The sequence below is a fragment of the Lolium perenne genome, chromosome 3, assembly GCF_019359855.2.
Source record: "Lolium perenne isolate Kyuss_39 chromosome 3, Kyuss_2.0, whole genome shotgun sequence".
Classification (NCBI taxonomy): Eukaryota; Viridiplantae; Streptophyta; class Magnoliopsida; order Poales; family Poaceae; genus Lolium; species Lolium perenne.
The window spans coordinates 117703606-117708632 of record NC_067246.2 but is presented as its reverse complement, the minus strand read 5'-3'; the positions used below and the strand labels follow the sequence as shown (position 1 = coordinate 117708632).

The 5027-nt window shown below is 48.2% G+C and overlaps 1 long non-coding RNA gene across 2 annotated transcripts; it reads right to left on the bottom strand.

Moving 5' to 3' along the window:
- Positions 1-1553: 1553 nt before the first annotated feature.
- Positions 1554-3183, bottom strand: LOC139837568 (uncharacterized). 2 transcript variants are annotated; one of them, XR_011754088.1, is made up of 2 exons: positions 3099-3183; positions 1554-1812 (listed from the first exon to the last, which is right to left on the bottom strand). It is a non-coding gene; the product is annotated as an uncharacterized lncRNA (long non-coding RNA). The 2 variants fall into 2 exon arrangements; XR_011754087.1 differs by having other exon boundaries at positions 1554-1797.
- Between the last annotated feature and the right edge of the window lie 1844 nt (positions 3184-5027).

Sequence of the window (5027 nt, the reverse complement as noted above, 5' to 3'; positions counted from 1 at the left end):
CTTGGAGGCCCAACACTGTCTACAAGAATAGAAGCTCCCGTAGACATCAGTACCGCTTTGTGTCCATGTGGACAAGTTCTGTGGGGATTTCGAATCCAGAGTGGTAGTACCACTTACCAAAGCGGTATAACCGCTTAGGCTGAAACTGCACATAACGGTTGGATTTGAGGATACCTATATAAAGGCCCCTTCTTCCCCAACTCGTTTTTAGCTCTTCTCTCTCTCCTCCATTGTTGCTGAGCTCAAACTGAATGGATCTCCCTCCCTACCCAATCAATCTTGCTCATACTTTGAGGAGTGGTGGAGGAGACCCCGATCTATCGTTGTACCGAGAGAAATTTTACCAATTCGTGGTAGTCCTTAGTGGATCTTGGTGGTAGGGTTCCTTTGGTGGGATCTTGGAAGAAGTGCACCTATGGAGGCTAGCTTGGTGTTGTTCTAGTCCCATAGGTTGTTGGGACCCTTCTTGTGTTGTGGAGCTCGCCCCAACCTTTTGAAGGAATCACCGCCTCGACCGGTGCCATAGTGGAGAAGGGGGAGTTCCTTCGTGGAGCTATATCAAGGAAGAAGGTGAGGCCTTCCTTCGTGGTGTGGCCGCCTAGCCTCTTGTGTGAGGCTAGCACCTCCTCAACGCAGACGTACTCCCTCTTGTGGGAGGAACAGCGGGAAACAAACTTCGCCTCGTCTCCGCGCCCTCCGGTTGTCCCGCTCCTTACTCTTACTATCTTGTTTGGTTTCTTTACTTGTTGCACTCGTCTAGGATCATACTAGGATCACCTTGAGCATCAAAGCTTTCACCTTTACTTCTGTTGCACTAAAAATTGAAAAAGGCTAAAACTTGACGTAGCGTCCATTCACCCCCCTCTTGTTCGCTACGATCCATTCAATTGGTATCAGAGCAAGGTTTTCTTGCTCGGGCTTTACTGCCTAAGAAATGGCCGAACAAGAGATGGTTGCGAATGGATCCCTTCCCGGTGAGCAATTACCTCCATCATCAATTGCCGATAATACTCTGACTACTTTGGATGACCTCAAGAAATTGGAGTCATCCATTGTATCCCAAATGAAGGCTATGATGATGGAGTTGATTGCTCGAAAACCAAACCGCATCATAGATCCTAAGGGAAGTGTCGATGTTCCTCCCCAACAAGTCAACACTCTTCCTCTTGTTGGTTTTGTTGAGCAATCGACAAAACCACCTCGAGAAAGGGAACTTGAGGATGTTGACACTTCATCAAAAGGGAAGGATGAATCTCCGGTAGCGGGACAATTAGGAGGTAATCATGCGGTGCCCCCACCAAGTGATTACACCATAAATGTCGCAATACCTATGCCTCATTTTTTGAGTCATGGCTCACCACCGCTACTTGAATCTAATAGCTTTGAAAATTGGCAATTCTTAATGCGTTCTTGTGACGCCCCGGAACCGGTACCATGAGGATCCCAGCGAACCCGCCGAAATCCGCACGATATCGATCCAGAGACGCCCTCCGACACGATGTGCGCGACGAATCACACACGTGATGCCAGAGGAATTATCACGAGCAGTAACATTACAACAGATTTACAATAGATCCCACAAGAAACATATATTACAACAACGACTCCAACGAGTCAAGATACAAATATACAATACAAAGATCCAAATCATATAGAAGATCGAATACGTCCGAGTACGGACAAGATACAAATTGGACTAAGAGTCCTGAAGATAACCAGTGGCGTCTATAACCCTGCCCAGGCCAAGCCGGAAGGGTAACCTTGCTAACGTCGTCTTCATTGAACATATCTTCATACCTGCCCGGTTATATCCTGTAGAAGCAGCAATAAGTACGGGTTCGTACTTAACAAGACTTCAAGACGTATAAGCATTCGTCAACCAGTCGTCCTTTGTACTTGAGGCACGCAGGGGACTTAGAGGACGCAAGAGGAACGTCATAGGCAATATGGTGGGGTTAAGCGGCAGCGCAAGTACTAAAAAGCTATAGAGACACTCTACAACATTCGTCTAAACAAAGAAGGTGAGAGAGCGCATAAACTAACAGTTCTATACTCTGCAAACATAACACAGCCAATGTGTTCCCCCTTCGCAAAGAGGTACTGGCAAAGGCACTCACACTGTTGACAAGTTTTAACCAGTTATTATTTAAGTTGTTCTATTTTACTATGCAAGTTATTAGTATTGAAACAACAGGTGTAAGTTGTCTATGGTCGAGTCATACAGATCCAAGTCGTCCATAACCGCGGACACGGCTTATCGATAAGATTGTAACCCTGCAGGGGTGCCCAAATGTACCCACACGCACGATCAACCCACTTACGACAGGTGGATATCACGACACGCACTCTCCTTCACTACAACAATGTCCAGGAAGCCACCTAACTAAGTTTAACCCGTTTCAGAGCCCGATCGAAACTCTGAGGCAGACCTAGCTGTCGCGAGAACGGCTAAGAGGATCAGAGCCCACTAGAGGATGACCTCTTAACAATACGTGCCGCACCTACGGACGTGCAAGAGACAACGGGGATACAAGGCACACATGGCTTCCCCAAAAGTATCATCATATCATCTGACCACAAAGAAACAAGCTTGCACGCCCGGGAGAAACAAAACATTCAAACTAGTTGTAGCCACTGGACAAAACTGTAGATTCCGGCAGTGGTCGAGGGGAGACCCGGTAAGCATACCCACGTGTGGTTAGAGCGCTCAGTCTCGGAACAGATAACAAGAACTCGGGGTCCTAAGATATTTAGGAAACACAAGTGAGCCGTCACAAAACAAGCAGCTGACCCACCGATGCCTCCGCTAAACAATTATCAACAACTAAAGTAACCATGATTCTTCCCAATATATAACCCGATAAGATAATAACAACGGTAACGAGATAAAACGGCACTAGCATGCACTACGACTCGCAAGGCAGACCCGATAACCAAACAATAGCTGTAGGAGGTGGTGGTGGCAATATGGGCTGCTTGAGGTAACAAGTGGATTGGACACGTGACAAGAACGCAACTTAAGGATAGCGTGAGGGAGAAGGAAAAATAAAATAGGTGAGCGACTCCTGCAGGGACAAGAGTATAGGGGAAATGCTTGCCTGTTAAAGCTTGCCGAGGGACATCCGGAGAACTTGGCGTATCTCACCGCACCACTTCGTGGTCCTATCCGGGAAGAATCAACTGCTGGAACACACAACATATGCAAGTCTTACTACTACGAATAAAGAAGATCCAGCATGATCAAGATGATATGCATGACATGGCAAAGATGATGCAATGCAATTATCCAAATTAAGCGGGATCAAAACCCGGACAAACAAATTATTAGGTTCGAGTTGCATTTCCTACGGACAAGTTAAGTGTTGATTAGCATGGCATAGCATGGCAGGGGTGCGCTACTTCAATATTAAACGGAGCGGGGAAAACCTAATTGGAATTCCGAAATACTTGGCGTATATGTTAGGTGAACATGCATAACTATCATCGGACGACATGATGCAAGATGCAAACAGATGTATGGATGACATATTCATGTTCAGCACATTTTTCTGATCAATTTTCATATATAACACATTTTATTTCGAGTTGTACTTTCGAAGATATTAATTATCAAAGTTTTATGCATTTTCTGGAATTTCAGCAAAGACAGAGAAAGGTGTTGGGCCGGATCTGAGGGGTGGCCTGCTACCTGGCGGAAGCGGTGGCGGATAGAAGCTGGGCGCGCGGAGCAACGACCCGCGGCGTGAAGATCTGGGCCAAGGCCCATCAGACTTCAGATCTGAAACAAGGAATCGATTAACCAAAAAAAAGGTGGCCCAATTAGCCAGATTGGAGATTTGAACCAGGGATCTCTTGGGTCAAGGAGGAAGCAGCCTACCACTGTGAGTTGTTGGTCGGATGGTGTCAAGGAAAGGGCCCGCGTCGACTTGAACCACGGGAGGCGGAGCTCAGAACTGGAAGCCATGGCGGAACTCACAGAACAAACAACGATCTGCAGATTCCGGGCGAACCAAGAAGGGCGTGTCAGTGCTGGAGGTGCGCCGCGATGCAGAGGACGTGCTACGGGCGGAGAAGAGGTCGGGGTACCACCGGAGAATGGTCGGCGATGAGGTTCTGCGGAGAAGATCGGTGGTCAATGTAGGCAACTCGGTAGAGAACGAAATAGGGAGAGGCGAGTGGTTCTTTGGACGGGCAAGGTCACCTGGAACATTGCGGAGGGGTCGGCTGCGCCGGAGGAAGGCGGAGATGGCCGAATTCGGTGGATTTTGCCGCTGGTGCTGAGGAGGAAACGAGGTCGCCGGCGTCAATTCGAGGCGTCCCTGGTCGATTGCTTGCAGGAGGTGGTAGAGGACGACGAGGCGCACCCGCCGGTGCCCTCAGAACGACGGGGGACGCACTGGAGCGGCGGAGCCATGGTGAGCTCGTGACGGTGGCTATGGGGTTTTCCCCTCCGTCCCTTTGCGTGGGGAGGAGGAAAGGGGGAGCAGGTGAGATTGGGGTTGCGTGGAGGAGCGGCCTCCATGTCCAGAGATAAAGCAGAGACGGGGAGGGAGCAGTTGGTGGTGCAGAGTGGTTGGGACAGCGACGGGAGGAGGGGAGGACCACGGCCTCACGCTCCCTGCGTGCCAGAAGATGACGAGGAAGGAGGAGTTTCTCCTTCGGTGAAGCGGTACGGGCCAAGAAAGAGAGGAGAAAAGGTGGGCTGCGGTTGGGCTGGACTTGGGCTGCGAGAGAGAGAAGGAGAAAGGCCAGGGGGAGAGAGGAGATGGGCTGCGGCCTAGAAGGATAGGGGTTGGGGTCTTCTTTTAAAATTCCTGTTTCTTTATTTATTTTGAAAACTAGTTTGAAGCAAGATTTAAATTCAAAAGAAACTTTGAATTTAAACAAAGATGTGGGGAAGAGAAAACAAAATAATTAAAATAGTAGTTTTATCTTAGAGTTTGTTAAATGAAAAGAAAGGAGTAGGTTTAATAAAACCATTTGTGAGGGAGAAAACAAACTAATAGAGTTTATAAAATAATTTTATA